The following is a 17,510-nucleotide window of genomic DNA, read 5'->3' as shown; positions in this document are numbered from 1 at the left end:
AGAGTTTAGCGTAGACACCCTGTCTCAGATGTTAAACAGTTTATATATATCTTCTTCTCTCCCTAAATCCTCTAGAAGGGATCGCTCATGTTTCCTTTTGTTAACGGGTACATTTTAATTACAGAGTTAATCTTGTACAGAGGCTTAATGTTTTCCTTCTGCTACAGTTCTTTCTTTTATTTCCAAGAATAATACAAAACTTACAGAATTAATTCTAATGCTTTCTTTCTGCTACAGTTCTTTCTTTTTTTTTCAAGAATAATACAGAACTTACAAAGTTAGTTCTAATGTCTTCTTTCTGCTACAGTTCTCTCTTTCATTTCAAGAATAATACAGAACTTACAGAGTTAACTCTAATGCTTTCTTTCTGCTACAGTTCTTCTTTTATTTCAATAATAATACAGAACTTAATCATGCACAACAATTAGAGTTTTTGTTTGATACCTGTGATGTGCTTATTTCACTGAACTATTCACCTCTGTCCCTTCAGAGTTTCGGCCACTCGTAACGCCTTCCAGATTCTGAGCTTTCCTATGTCTCCTGCTTCAATTTGCCACCCAACCTTGAGATTCGTCTTTCGAGACCAGAATCTCCCCCCGTGCTCTCTTGCAGGACCACTGTCCCCGGCAAGATATCTGCACTCAGTGCTTGGCTATCTGGTCCTTACCAGACTTAGCCATTTTCTTTTTTTTTGTTTTTCTGTCTGTCCTCTACAGCACAGTCTAACTTTCCTTTTTTTTCTCCCTCTCACCTGGAAACCTTTCCAGTCAGAAGAGATAGTTAGGGTTGCATCCACTGCAACTGTTTCTCCCAACTTCCCATTCAGAAGTTGCCAACATTTTCCAAAAACATTTCTTATGTTATAAAAAAAATAATAACAATATTATTAAATTCCAAAATAGTTAACAATGTCATATTCAGTTTTTAACCACAGTAAATTCAAATATTTACATCTTCCTGGGGCATTACATCTCCCCCTCCTGAAATTGGACATCGTCCCGATGTCCGTTGACCAAGAACAACTCCGGGTAAGCTTTCCTCATGAACTCTTCATCTTCCCAAGTGGCCTCATCAGGCCCATAGTGCTGCCATTGCACTTTAACTTGGGTAATAGCTCACTTCCACAGCTGTACTTCTCTCCGGTCGAGAATGCTCAGCGGCTTGACCAAGACTTCTCCTTCTAGTTCGACCTGCAATGTGCAATATTCTAAGTCAGTTTCTTAAAAAGAAAACTTTTAGACTGGTCTACTAGAAATAATCCTCACCTGTATATCCTGCCATCTGATCACATGTTTAGGGTCATAGACGTATTTTTTTAATACAGAGACATGGAAGACATTGTGGACCTGGATGTGACTTGGCAGGGTGAGCTGGTAAGCCACCGGCCCAATTCTTACAATGACCTGGAATGGTCCACAATATTGGGGTGCCAACTTGGTACACCCGCTCCATTGTAGTGTACTCCTTCTTGCTTGAATTCTCACATACACATGGTCACCGACTTGGTATTCTTTAAACCTCCTCTTTTGGTTGACAAAGTTCTTTTGCCTATCCTGAGCAGCTTTCAAATTAGACCACACCTTTTTGACCATTTCCTTAAGCATTTCTAGCCCTAACCTTAATTTATCTTTAGGCCCACCCTAGCTTGAGGGTGTGCGGCACATCCGCCCCTACAAAACCTCAAAGGGGCTCATCTGTAACGAGGTATGATAGCCGTTATTGTATGCAAACTAAACCAAGTGTAAATACTCCTCCCACTGCATTGGTTGATGCATTACATACGCCCTTAACATGTCTTCTACCACCTGGTTCACCCACTCTGTTTGTCCATTGGTCTGGGGGTGATACGCTATACTGAAGTTCAGCTGTGTCCCTAATTCCACAAATAATGTCTTCCAAAAGGCCGACATGAATTTCACGTCACGGTCTGAAATTATCATCTTCGGGAGTCCATGCAATTTAAACACATTCTGCATGAAGATATGGGCAATCTGTACAACTCTGTAGGTAGATTGCATAGGTATAAAATGTGCTGCCTTACTCAGTTTGTCCACCACCACCATAATAGAATCATTATTCTTCTTTGTCTTAGGCAGCCCCGTTATGAAATCCATGGAAATGGTTTCCCACTTCCACTTCGGAATGGGTAATGGCTGCAACAGCTCCGCTGGATGTTGATGCTCTGCCTTAATTTGTTGGCACTCTAAACATCATGCCAGATACTCGGCCACATTCTTCTTCATACCTGGCTAGTAATATTCTTTTCGAAGTGCAGTGATCATTTTCTAATATCCTGGGTGTCCAGCATAGTGGCTGATGTGAAATTCATCCAGAATCAGGTTTTTAACGCTGTTTTGATTAGGTACATATAGCCTTTTCTTGTAGTACAATGTTCCAACATCATCCACCTCGTAGCCTTGCTGTTTTTCCTTGCTGGTAGATTGCTCTACTTGCTGGTATACAGTGTCTTGTTCTGCTGCCTTCTTTATCATTTCCTCGAAGGGGTTTTTCCATTCGCTGAAGGAAATTTCGTACAAACATTGTAATTTCTGACTTAACGCGTTAGCCACCCGATTTTCTTTCCCCTTCAGATGTTTGATTTCAAAGTCAAAACCCCTTAAGAAATCTACCCACCTTGCTTGCCTAGCATTTAAAGTGGGTTGGCTAAAATAAATGGTCAGGCTGTGGTGGTCTATTAGTAACAAAAATCTCCTTCCCATAAGATAATTTCACCACATCTTCAAGGCGTGTATGACGGCTGCCAACTCTAAGTCATAAGTAGAATATTTTTTATCATGCTTTTTTAGTTTCCTTGACTCATAAGAAATTATAGTCCCTTCTTGCATCAACATGCCTCCCACACCTTCCTTGCTTGCATCAGTGCACACCACATAGTCCTTATTAGGATCAGCTATGCTCAAAATGGGTGCGGTGGTGAGAAGGTGCTTAAGCTGCTCAAAACTTCTCTGACATTCCGGGGTCCATCTGAACGCTCTTCCTTTTTTCTGTAAGGAGGTGATAGGATACGCTACCCTTGAGAAGCCTTCCACAAATCGTCTATAATAACCAGCTAGCCCCATAAAGGACCTGATGTCTGCTACATCTTTCGGTACGGGCCATTCCATTATGGTCTTTATCTTTTCAGGGTCCACTGTGATCCCTTCCTTTGTGATTATATGGCCCAGATACTGTATTTCTTCCTTGAAGAAGTCGCACTTGCTGAACTTGGCATATAACTGGTGTTCTCAGAGGGTTTGCAGCACCAATATGAGGTGCTCCTTGTGCTCTTCCATGGTATGGGAATATATCAATATATCATCGATAAATATCAGCACAAATCTGTCCAAATATTGATGAAATATGTTGTTCATCAAGCACATGAAATTTGCGGGGGTGTTAGTCAACCCAAAGGGTAGCACCACAAACCCGTAATGCCCATACCTTGTTCTAAAAGTTGTTTTAGCGATGTCCTCTTCCTTAATCCTAATTTGGTGATAACCTGATCACAAATCGATCTTGGAGAATACTGTGGCACCTTTCACTTGGTCAAACAATTCATCAATCTGAGGTAGAGGATACTTGTTTTTTATTGTCAGTTTATTCAGCTAACGATAATCTATACACATGCGAAGAGTCCCATCTTTTTTCTTAACAAACAATACTAGAGCTCCCCAAGGAGACACGCTGGGACGAATATAGTTTTTGTCTAACAGCTCCTGTAGCTGCATTTTTAACTCTGTCAACTCAGGTATACTCATTCTGTAGGGTGCTCGGGATACTAGGGCTGCCCCCGGTACTAATTTGATAGTAGAGTCTATATCCCTCTTAGGTGGCAGTCCGGGAATCTCTTTCGGAAACACATCAAAAAATTCTTGTATCACTGGGATGTTGTCCAATGTGGTTGTCTTATCCTTCGAGTCAGCATAGCCCACTTGGATGGCATAAATATGACACCCCTTCCTGATTCATTTCGCTAACTAAGATGTGGTTATTGGTCGAACCTGTACTGGCCGCTTAATTCCTTGCATCTCTTGCCTAGCTCCAAGTTCATCCCTATAATAAATAGTCTTTGTCTTGCAATTGACCAATGACCAGTGCTTTTCTAACCAGTCCATACCGATTAGAACATCATATGAACCAAGGGGAAGCACATTCAAATCTGCCATTACTGGCTGCCCTGCTATTGTTGAAGAGCAGTTATTGACTTTTGCCCGCACTCGCCTCTTGGCCCCTCTAGCCAACTGTACTAGCCATAGATTCTTGAATTTAATAGGTTGCAGTTTACAATGTTCTACTACCTTAGGACTAATATAACTTAATGTGGCTCCAGGGTCAATTAAAATAGCTACAGTAAGGTCTGAAATTTTACCTTCAAATTCCACCATGGTCGGCTGGTACTTCACCTGACGATCATCCAGGGCTGCATTAATCCTTGGTATGCTATGTCCTACATCGCCGACTGTCGATGCTTCATGGATTTGGGATAACTGTTCAGTTCCCTTTCGCTGCGGATAGTTTTTGACATAGTGAGGCCCTCCACAACCCCAACACTGTACTGGGGGTCTTGCTATACCTTCGCTGTCCAATCTTGCAAGCTATTCGCCGACTCTGGACTCACTGGTTGGCTTGGATTTGAATGAGTTTTTCTGTATAGTTCTGCTGTTCTGCCCCTTGCCAAATCCCTTGCTTCCACCACTGCGATTTCCTTTACTGTTTCCAGCTGACTTATTACCTCTTTTCTCATTCCATCTTTTGCCTGGAACTTCTCCTTTCTGTTTACTCTGCTAGTAACAAATCCTGGCTTTACGGATAGCTTCGTCCATTGTCTTTGGATTGTCAAACTCAATCCTTTCCCGCATATACAGTGGTAAACTACTAACAAATATTTGCACCTTAGCTTTTTCTTCTCTAATATAAGGCACTTAACGAAGCAAGGAATTAAAACAACTGATAAATTCATCCATGGTCTGTTGCCCCACCGCAAGTCATGGAACACTCTTGCCTTTTCGTCGTAAAAGCACTTAGTCAGGTATCTTTCTTTGAAGTACCTTTGAAATTTCTCCCAAGTTATGGTCTGTTTGCTTACTCCCTTTACGATCTTAACTTCTTCCCACCACAGGGTAGCTTTTCCTTGCAGTTGGAAAATGGCCATCCGTGCCTTAAGGTTGTGATCATATTCGTATAACTCGAAATATTTGTTCATATTAATCAACCATGCCTCGGCTGCTTCCTCCTATTCCCCGTCGAAGTGCGGCAGTTTAATCTTATGAAACTCTCCTTGCAACTCTATTCGTTGCCTTTTTGAGGTCTGTTGTTCAGATGCATTATCAGATCGTTCCTCCCTCTCTTCGGACCCTTCAGGTTCTGTATGGTGGTTCTGTTCTTCTGATATTCTCTGTTGTTCCACACTGGGATTAGCTGGCGGCTGGTTCTGTCTGTCAGACAGGCTTTTCATAATTCTTTCTTGTTCCATCGTTAGTCATTCATTATCTTCACGTAACCGGGCCATTTCTTTTTTCAATTCCTGCACCATTTCCAAAGTAGCCTGGTTTGTATTGCGAGCTTCCTCTCTGAGCTGTACCCATAGCTCGGGATTACTCTCAGGAGTAGGTACGGGTCCCTGACCCATCCCATACCTGCGCGATGTACTGTCCGCTCTTCTCATACTGGTAGTCTCCTGATTTCCTGTTCTGTTTCTTGACAAAAAGAAGGTGACAGAAAGGAAAAAGTTAACACACTCACTGTTTTCTTGAATTGCACAAATAAAGTCAAAATAAATTGTATATGTTATTTTCTGTAGTCAACCTTCCATTCCCAGAGGCCTCAATTTTGTAACTGGGCTCTGATACCAACTGTCATGTCTCCCAAAAACTACCTCGTAAATTTTTTTAGGAATAACACTATGGAGTTAATAAGCCCGCACTCTTTTACTATTCCGGTCATCGGTGAAGTTTTCCAGCTTCTAAACTATTGTTTCATGGCGGAGTTGCTGACTGGTACATTAGGATCTGGGTTCATTAACTCCAAGTGTACCTAGAAATCTCCCGCCTTTTCGTTATCAGTATCATAGCAGATGTTTATTACACTTGGCAGTTTTATTGAGTACATTTTGGTTATGTTGTACATATTGCAATTAAGGCTCTGGCTATCGATGTTAATTCTCCCTACTCAACCCTCTGCATGGCACAAGCAGGTTCCTCTACCCGCAGTCGATTACCTCGAGCCCATCGCCACACTATCTGATGGTACAATCCCTTACATGGTTTGGTTCATTTGTCGCTTGGTTATCGGGTTGCATTATCGCCTCCACCGTTTGGCTTGGCTCTACTCCTCCTCATGGTTTTCTGCAGTTCTTCTCTGTCCATCACCAGACCTTGGAATGATTTGGAAAACCACTCGGCAAGAGCATATGGTGACTCTTTCATGTCGAAAATTCCAGGTATATATATTTCTGTTTTACTGCATTGTGGCATTTTCATAACTGGAGTTGTTTTACTGTTGAACGCTTCAATTTTTTTACCTGCTAACCAAATTTGTAATGTTGTGCAATTGGTTGTAGAGCTTGTCTCCCATGTCCGAGAACCTCAGGTGAGGCCATGGGGCAACATCTCACTGGTTTTCCTTTCTCACAAAACCGAGGTAAGGGTTTTCTCCCACATGGTTAATTTTTTTTTGGAATGAGTTTGATTCTTCAGAGGATGTGATTTCGATATGGTTGGTTACACTAATTCTATTGCACAGCCTTCCACATTCCGAGGGTTTGATGGCTGGTTGAGTTATCAGAGTAATTTTTTTGTACAACCACGAGCTGTCGGGGTTGAGAGTTGTTCCCCTTTTACTCGGTAGAGGGTTTTGTTATAGGTTCTTGACATCGGTTGAACAGTGTTGTTCTGATGTAACTTGTGTATATTTGGTTACCCATCATGAACCTTTCTGGGACCTACCAGGTTGTATCAAATGTGCTTACCAGGTGCCATGAAGCGCTCTCAGGAACTCCTGAGTGTAGTTGCTAGAGGCGCCTTGGTTAATTACTCTCTTTGCAATGTTTATTTGTATAACCCATCATCACAGAGTTATCCCCAACTGTTCTTAAATGATGATTTCAAGCTATGTACAACTGTGTATTTAATGATATGGATTTCATTCCTGTTTACTGTTTAAATGTTTTAGTTCTATGAAGCATAACAGTCCCTGCTCAGACTGTTATACGATTTAATGGTTGAACTGAATTTGAAATAAAGGTTGAAATGTATGGCATTGTTTCCATTTCTCTGTGCTTATCGTCTTTGGTTCCTTTCTGGTACTTCCACCCCATGCTTATGTCTGTTGATTAAATCTGGTGTTCTCAATTAATTATTTGTTGTAAAAATAGTTGTGGAACCCCACCCAGCACAGTCTTGGCGGTCTATGTACACGGTGACCCTTGACGGGCTTGTTTACCTGTTATGGGGTTTTTCCATTCGCAGCACTCTGTGGCTTGATGGTTACAATCCGTAGCCGAGAATTTTTCTTTACATTTTATATACTGTATATGTACATATTTGTCCGCGTATCCACCTGTTAGTTGTAAGAGCTGTGTGCAGTTTATCAATCGCTGTTTCCGCCATACCATACCTCCATATAGTACTCAACTAATGTTATGAACCAGTATCGTTTGGTTTCTACCCTCCTCTTTCTGGTTAGCACTATCAGGGAGGTTCTCGCCTCTTAACTCATTTACTGAGTATGAAATTTATAATAATAGTTTCAAAATTACACCCACCCACCAGGGTTTCAAATTGTGAATTGTCAATCTACTACAATGACCGCTTCCTAGGGTCACTTTTCTCCCCTCAACAGAGTTTAGCGTAGACACCCTGTCTCAGATGTTAAATAGTTTATATATATCTTCTTCTCTCCCTAAATCCTCTAGAAGGGATCGCTCATGTTTCCTTTTGTTAATGGGTACATTTTAATTACAGAGTTAATCTTGTACAGAGGCTTAATGTTTTCCTTCTGCTACAATTCTTTCTTTTATTTCCAAGAATAATACAGAACTTACAGAATTAATTCTAATGCTTTCTTTCTGCTACAGTTCTTTCTTTTTTTTTCAAGAATAATACAGAACTTACAGAGTTAGTTCTAATGTCTTCTTTCTACTTCAGTTCTCTCTTTCATTTCAAGAATAATACAAAACTTACAAAGTTAACTCTAATGCTTTCTTTCTGCTAAAGTTCTTCTTTTATTTCAATAATAATATAGGACTTAATCGTGCATAGCAATTAGAGTTTTTGTTTGATACCTGTGATGTGCTTATTTCACTGAACTATTCACCTCTGTCCCTTTGGAGTTTCAGCCACTCGTAACACCTTCCAAATTCTGAGCTTTCCTATGTCTCCTGCTTCAATTTTCCATGCAACCTTGGGATTCCTCTTTCGGGATCAGAATCTCCCCCCGTGCTCTCTTGCAGGACCACTGTCCCTTGCAAGATATCTGCACTTAGTGCTTGGCTATCTGGTCCTTACAAAACTTAGCCATTTCCTTTTTTTTTGCTTTCCTGTCTGTCCTCTACAGCACAGTCTAACTTTTCTTTTTTTTCCTCCCTCCCCCCTGGAAACCTTTACAGTCAGAAGAGATAGTTAGGGTTGCATCCACTACAACTGTTTCTCCCAACTTCCCATTCAGAAGTTGCCAACATTTTCCAAAAACATCTCTTATGTTATAAAAAAAATAATAACAATATTATTAAATTCCAAAACAGTTAACAATGTCATATTCAGTTTTAAACCACAGTAAATTCAAATATTTACATCTTCCTAGGGCATTACAGTGGTGTTGTTAATGTTCTAGCGGGGAAAGGGAAAGAAGCTTCAATTGTGCAAAAAATATTTCGTGTCGAGTTATAGTACTTAAATTTAATGATTTTGGTGGTAGCTGATTGATCATCATAACTATTTTTTTGATTTGTGGGCGTTTCTATTGTCTGATAATCTTAATATTTATCTTCTGTCTCACGGACTTTTCATTGTTGTTTTTTGATAACCTTGAAAAGAAGAACATTATTTGGGATTTTGAGTCTTGGTTTTCAGATAGTGTTGGTCTGTTTATGCAGCTCTGATCTCTTTCTGTTACAACTGACAATCTCTTCAACACCAATTCCTGTAATATTTCTAAACCTTCCCTGCATCCTTGAAATCTCCATTCATTAACATCTATTCCAAATTTAATATGAAAATTCTAGTGCCAGAGTGTGGAGACTAAACATTTTATCAAAATTTATATACTCAAATATACATGGAGATGGACTTTAATAAAAAGAAATCTTGTTAGCTCCAAATTATGCATAGGTTTAGAAGTTTGATTATGAAATTTTTCATTCCATTAGGTAAAACATTTGTGATTAAGCTCGACAAATTCTCTCACACCACTCGGGTAGTCCATGGCCACGTGAAATAATTTTGATGTTTGTAACATTCAGGCTCCACCTACCTAACTATCACGGAAAGAGTCAAGTGAGAAAGAAATGAATAACAGTTGTCGTCAAAATGTTGCTCAACCTTTGAAGCTTGCAAACAATATTTCTTTTTGAAATTCATGAAAAGTTCTTTATACTCAGCTGAGTGGCCCATTTTTATGAATTGCATTGTACTTAACGAGCATTCATTATTCCATTTTGCCTCAAACTGTTAATAATTATATGACCTTTATGGTTCATTTGAATCACTAAATCTATATATGAACAATCCATTTTGTTTTAGATGCCATTTTTAATCTTTTCAAATGACGCACTGAACATTGCTTGGCATAATTTCTCTTTTAGTCCTTACCATCTTGGCATGGGACTATAGTATTAGGAAATTAGCATTTAGTATTATATGAGTTGTTTTTAGTCCTCACTTATCAACTACAAACAAAGTTTACAGATACATATTGATTTATCATGTTATTTGGCTTCTTCCCGAGGATAGAAGCTAATCCAAAGCTAAAAGAATAGGTTATAATTTTTTGTTTGCTTGATATTTTGAAACTCGTAAAAATACTACCTAATCTAATTTTGACACTAGTCGACAACATTAAATGTTAGCTCAGCTGAGCTTAGGAACATGCTTGTAGAAGGTAGTGTATAAGGTAGCAGGACATAGCAGGTTGCTGGCTACACCACATGGAAATTGGCGATTGCACAGCACAAGGCACTCTACTTGTCAAGCGATCTGCGATCTGCATGTACTACTTGTCAGCCATAAATACAAGCCATTGGCTGTACATACTACTTGTGAGCGAGAAATGTTTCAACGTTTAGTTTCTGAGGCAGCTCTGGTGAGATGAGTCAGTCTAGAAACACAGCACAACATTAGGCAGAACCAACAAGTCTGAAACATTAGACAGAACCAGCAATAGCACCTAAAATTTCTAGAACCAGCAGTAGCACCTGAAATTTCCCTCGCCTGGGGATATGGGCATGGGCTTTTGAAGTCTTCAATTTGGAGTAGAGTACAACCAAAACCTTTAATGGCAGTATGTAGAATTAATAGAAGGGCTTATCAATATGATCTACATTTCTTTGAACACGCCCACACTTTTGAATGAAATTATGCTTTCCTTTCAATCTCTGTGCCCTTGCAAAATCTAACAAGGCTTGCCTATTTTACCAAAAGACAAAGGCGGGGCTAAGACTTGATGGGAACAAATGATACTAGTGGTATCTATAGAATCTAGTAAAGCAATGACTGATTGGTTTCTTCGTTCTCTAAAATCTTCTTTACTTACCTGTAAGTCTTGATCAAGTCAAAAGAGTAGAATGGGAAGTTGGGGATTTCCTGTGGACTAAACAATGAACCCACAAATGATGTCGCTGTTGGCTAGATTGTCGGCCTCAGAAATTGGATAGGATGGCTCACATAAACCCACGTTGGGAGATGAAATGAAACGAACCTGGGCCTGCTTGTTGCTTCAACCTTGCGACCTGAAGAGAGGCAGAGCCATGAAAAGATCTAGCTATGGCATGAAGAGATTGAGTTTCTTAAAGGGTTCAGAGTAGGGGGGAAAAATTCTTCAATGTCAATTCTACATTACATTGAATTCTGGCATGAATTCGTATCATTAAAACTGAAAAGCGCCCACATATAGGCTTACCATCTTTGGGCTATGGCTTCATCAGAGCTAGAAACATCGAACCCATTTTCACTTAATAGTTGTTTTATCTTATCTACAGGGAGATGCTCCTTAATATTCTTGATGACTGCAATAAACTTAAAGGGTTCTATATAAGCGCTACTATTTTGACCATTCTCCCTAAATTCGACTGCTTCATTTTTTAATATGCTCACTGAATGTTCATAATTAGTGTCAGTAGGGCCACGGTCGACCTTCTGTTTCTTGTTCTCAGCATTTTCATCAGTTTCTAAGGCTCCCTGAACTCTTTCAATACCCTACAAAATCCAAACAAGAAGGCCAAACTATAATGTCCTACAACAAATTCAAAAACTAATGCTTTCCCATATACATAAACCTTCATTCCTCCAATATCCATAAAAAAAATGCCTTCTTAGGGTTCACTATGAATTCATTCCCACACCTACTAACTTGGATTATGAAAGCATACAAAAAAAGAGACTAAGAACATTTCTTCCAACGGTAAAGGAGGTTTTAGAAGCATATGTCGCTCCCATATAGTTTTATTTTGACATTGATGCAACTGATGACACCTTCGTGGCACGTACTGAGCCTCCATCGGCATGGTTGTTGTAGCAGATGACACCTTCATTGTGGGCACTAAGGCTTCAAGGGTGTTTCTTTAGACAAGCGTCTATCAATGTGTTTAGGGTCACCTTTGACATGTTTTCGCTTCCATTTTCAAAGTTCAGGAAGTGGAAGGTCATTTGCTAAAGTACATGCTGAGCATCAGGAGTAGGGAAGCATCTGTCAAAATGCATGTAAGCGAAGTTTCTGTTATAAATAATTGAAACTTACATTTATATTATATATTAAATTAATGCAAATAATAAAATATATAATATAATTTGCTTGCTCGACTATTCAAGGAAGTCCGCTCACCCGTCCTACGAGTTGTGAACAATCTATAAAATATTTCAAATATTTTGTTTCAGCCATTGTTGAGAACCTTTATGACTTCACCATAATTGTTGTCCAGGGAGGGGTTAGGGCATACATGGACGAACATAGTCTCAACCCTCTCATTAGGTAAACTGTAAATCAGAACAATACTTTTCTTTAATTCTGAGAGATGAATTTCTACAAATTTCTCTTAAAATAATGAATTTAGAGGCAAATTTAAGTGTGATTTTAATGAAAACAATGGAAGCTGTAAGGCAGCAAGTCCCTGCATTGGGTGGAGATTTATGTTTCAGTCTTAGAACCTCAGAGATCAAGAAGATTGCAAAAGGTCAGAATACTATAAGGTCAAATATCATCTTAGGAGATCTGTTATAGAAGTTTTATCTATGACTCAAGTCTTAAAGCTTTGAGCCACAAGACCTCTACAATGATTGAGTAGCATGAGGAGATTCAAAGAGCTCGAGACCATATCCAAAAATTCTGCCCTGAATTCTTGTTTTGGTCACTGTTTTTAAAGGCAATTTTGAGGACATAAAATATGTGCAAGCCTCTCTGGCTAGAATAGAAAATCTTAGAAATGTTATACCTCAAATCGACCTTTGTACAAGGGACCAAGATATCCATAGCCAACTCGATTTGATTGTTGTGGTTATCAAAAGGACAAAATCATTAAAGAACACCTATTGGTAAGTCCTGAACATAGAAAGTGTTTTTTCCAAGGAAGAATGATCTTGAAGTGACCGAGGCTATGCATCTAGAGACTCTCTTATCTTTAGAAGATGTTAATACTCATTACTTGGTCTACTAGAAGAATGAAAAAGTCTCAAGTGGAAAGGAATCAATTGTTTCAGTCATAAACAAAGCCAGGGAAGTTTGATTGCACTCCCAGATCTCTAAGTTTGAAAAATCTACAAGTCATCTTGAGACATGTGATTCAACTTCAATAAGCAAGGTTGATGATGTAAAGGAAGAAAAATTACTTGATGATCCTGAATATTCCTTTACTAGGGTGTGTAAATATTCTGGGCTTATAGTGAAGAAAAGGGTTGAAGCCCTAATCCAAGATCGAAGATTCTCTCCTCCTTTCATTTATGAGAAGGATAAAAAATTGGTAGTGAAGATGGACTTTGAACAAACCACAAAACATGTGATCCAAATATTAATATGTTTCAGATCTGATAGGCTAAAAAGCTCAGAATGTAGAGGCCAAAATACCTTAAGTAGACACTCAATGAAATAAATTAAGAAACCTCAATCTTATAACAAAGGTTGAGCATCATTTTCCCTATGGTATATCTTAGAAATGAAAGCCAAGACTTCTGAGGCATATTCCTGTGACAAGTTCTGAGTTCCCTTGTGATGAAAAGTATAGTGATATAACATAAATTCTAGATGAAAGGAAATTGTCTTCAAGTTAGAGACACATTTTGATCTTGCAAACCCTAACCAATATGTTATAAGTGGACTTATTGTGGACAAGTGAAAGGAATCCTGATGAGGAGCTTAAGAAGTGATTTTTCTTCCTCAGCTGAAGAATTTGAATCATACCTCGAAGAAAAATGATATAGCTGAAGTCTTTTGACCCAAGATGAAATTGGGGGCAAGAGAATTCCAATGACCCAGTGCGCAACCAAACAAGCCAGAGGAGATATGGCCTTGGATATTCCAAGACTGTGAGTACTGTTAGGAGATGGGTACTGTGATGACTATTAGGGTCTGCCTTTGCCCCTCTTAAATCCCCTCATCCTCCGCTGCAATTTCTCTGATCTCACCTTCATCATGTTCTTTCATCAAATCTCGCAAAGGAAGTGAATTCAAATGTTGAATTTCATCTCCCAGTCTTATCCCATTGCGTTCTCCCATTCTGCCTGAAAAACAAGAACAAATAATCATGTCCTTGCATAAATCGAGCAAAATAACTAAATTTCCAACCTGCATTCTCTCAAATTAGATATAGATACTGACAATGGAGTCATGCTTAAATATTCACAAGAAATCAATTCAGCCGAAATTCTAGCAATAAAGAATCGCTCGCCGATGGCAAATCTTGGGAAGAAAACAAAGCACAACACAAGAAAATCAAATCTTCACAAACTTTAGCAAAATGACTAAATTTTCGAGCTCTATTCCCTCAATTTCTTTCTAAAAATCGATCATCTGAATCATGCTTCATGCTTCAAATGTGCATTTTTCATTCTTCAAATGTTCAATGAACACCGAAATTCTTGTAATATAGAATCTTTGAGCCTGACGGTGAATCAGAGAAGGGAATAAAACCAAAAAGAGCTCAGCAAAATGAGAAGACTTGGTACCAATAATTGAGAACAGAGAAACAAAACTTATAGACAAAAGCAAGCAAAATAATAATAACTTACACAACAACATTTGTCCTGTACGATCTTAATCGAACAGTGCATTGCCTTTAAACATCGGTTTATAGAGGCCATGAGAAATCCGTCTTAAACCAGATGAGAAACGTTCATGGTCTGATTTCAGAGGTGTTTCCTCTTTTTTAGCGGCATTTACCATCGTTGCTAAATATAGAAGGGACCATTTAACGTGGAACCCAACCCAGTGGTAGGTCATTTCGTGAATATTGAGCTAAATTCAACAATGATTTGACTTCAGTCATTATTTTTAAATCTATGAAATCAAAAGATAAATTAAAATTCTTTAAAGTTTTGTAATTGAAGCATGTCATATGACGTGACACCTTGGAAGTAATGAATAATACATATTATTATACGAAACGAAGGAAGAAAAGCACTTGTTAGTAGGAGTTTGCATGCATTTCACGTGTCAGTAGCAGTGCATGCATTTCACGTGTCCAGACGATGCAACAGTGATTGTGTTGTTTTTCTATTTCTTAAACAAAACTTCCATTGCATCCCCTCTTTTCCTAACCAGGAATTCATCAAAAGCCTTGCATCGGTGGAATTCAAAAGCTTCTAGCGACTCAATCTTCAGAGGTTTTCATACTCTCAAGAATTCTAAAAATGTCGAATTATGCCAGATTAGTCTTCACTCTCAAGAATTCTGAAAATGTTTTAGACGCACGCTATCATATGCCAAAAAGTCCCCTGGAAGTCAGTCGTATTCTTGCTGCAAGTCGTTCAGAAGTAAAACATGATAACCTCGGCTAGTGTAGTTGTGCAGTATATAGAGTTCTTCTACTATGCATGTCAAGGATGGGAAATTATAGGAAATTATCAGGTACACAGTGTTGGTTGTGTGGCTTGTGGCATTGTTTGTGCCCCTCCGCGGTGTCATGCCCCCTACTCCTCAGGAAGAGGAGATGAGTGCCTCTTAGCTGTATAAATATGTAGCTCTCGATGTCTGAATCATGAATCAGGAGGTTGTCGTGCCTTCTTCGCTGTGAATCCTACTCCACTCCTTCTCACCGCCTTAGGGTTAGGGTTTGCAACAATAAGCTTTTTAGAGTAAAATAATGTGATTCATTATTTTGTTAAACTATAAGCTCAACTTTGATTCTTTCTTTAATTTGGTTACTTGAATAATCTTCTTTATATTCTACTTGCAAAATACTAATGTGAAAATTCACCTTTGAAGGTTTCAAATTTTTAGAAAGGCGACCAAACACCTGCTAATCAGACTTGCGATGGAGCAATTTGCAGGAAAAGAAACCGACGAAGCGTGACTCCTAATTATTCCTCTGCAAGGTTTAGTTATTGATTTATTTTTCCTTGAAATTATAACTTTGCAAAATTTCTCTTTAAACTACTACTTTTGTTTTGAAATATTTTGGATCAATCTGTGAGGTCAGGCCTTATAGTTTATTGATACATCTTTTCCAGAAAATGTTGCTTAGATTGTGTATTGCCTGCTGCTAATTTTTTAATCCATATTTACCTGAAAATGCTAGAAGACTTTGTATTGTTAACAGAGAAGACACAACATTGTCAACTACAGAGAACATCCATGCCCTCTCTCATAAAATTAGCACATGCTAATTGTCCTTACTGTTAGGGAATATTATATGGCTGTTTGATAAATTTCTTTATTCTAGTTGTTAATCTCGGATTAAAATTCGGAATTATTGCTACAGAAATCTACACACACAGGAGCGCTACAGGCTATGCATATGATATTATAACATATAATAGCCTTCGACATATTACATTGTTTCCAATATTATTATCGAGACGTCTTTATTCTCTGGCTAGTAATTGTCACAAAACGATTTACAACGCAAGCATGTAATGACCTTTATATAACTTCAAAGAAATTTGTTCTCATTGTTAAAAAAAATTTGTAGGTTTTAATGTAAACCTGAAGCATCCTTTCAACGCCCCTATTATCTCATATTTGCTTGAGCAGCATCGGAATTTTCTATTTTTTTGGAAATAATTGTATATCCAGAGAGTTACCTGCTTATCTCTGCTAAAATCAGTAAGCTTGCGAATCTTGACTTCCTAAATCTCAGTCACAAAAAAATAGTAGAGGAAATCTTCCTTTCGCTCTTCGAATCTTCTCATTTGACTCGCTTGACATACTTGGACCTCTGCAACAACCAATTTTCAAGAAAATATGAAGAACATATCAAGTCAAGAACAATCGAGAAAAGCATTGATTTGTTCAACCTGGCATTAAGATCCAGCCATGCCCTCAATGAGCTCTGGAGATCCGAGATTGTTATGGTATGAAGACAGAGGCCTAGGATTCTCAGCAATAAGGTATTAAACCCAGATTTGGAGATCCCAGTGCCACATAAGTGTTACAAACGCCAAAATGGCAGTGTCAGAAAGATCTAGACATCAAAAAGGGAAAGCTAGGAATGGAAACATATTAAACTTGCCATGTATGCCGATGAAATAGAACTAGCATTTAATGTGCTCCGCTAATGCTAGCATTAATTCAGCTAGTATTTACTAGTTTGAAAATACAAAACAAATTACTAATTATAACATATGGTTTTTCTCTTCAGCCTCGGGAAGAGGCCAAATAAGAAGGAAAATAAATCTGTATCGAAAAACTTTGGATGGCGAATCGGTCTTTGTCAAGAAACTTTGGTTATATCGTAATCAGCGGGATTAACAAACAGGTGAACTAATGCTAAGATGGGCATAATCGATTACTATAGTCCCTGGCCATTGCCAGATGTCAGGGACTAATAAGATTTTATTTATCTAAATTTAGAGGCGAATTTAAAAGCGGTTTTAATGCAAATAATATTCTATTTATCTGATTTCAGTTGACATATATTAACATACTATTCACCATATCTTGGATTTTGACAAATTTCCACCTTAAACTCAGGCTGGGAGATGAAATGAAATGGACTTGGGCTTGCTTACTGCTTCGACCTTGCAACCTGCCTCTGTGTCTTTCTTCGGATCGTCTACTATGGGGTATAACTTGCTCTTCAATATATCCTTCTTAGCTTCTAGGGTCTGCACTCTGGTGGCCTCTTCAAGCTCTTTGTTACATAAAAAAGT

The sequence above is a fragment of the Pinus tabuliformis genome, chromosome 5_1 (assembly GCF_031772625.1).
Source record: "Pinus tabuliformis cultivar Carrire ecotype Pingquan chromosome 5_1, CPIR1, whole genome shotgun sequence".
NCBI classification, from domain to species: domain Eukaryota; kingdom Viridiplantae; phylum Streptophyta; class Pinopsida; order Pinales; family Pinaceae; genus Pinus; species Pinus tabuliformis.
The sequence above is the reverse complement of the archived record's forward strand: the minus strand, read 5'-3'. Positions refer to the sequence as shown.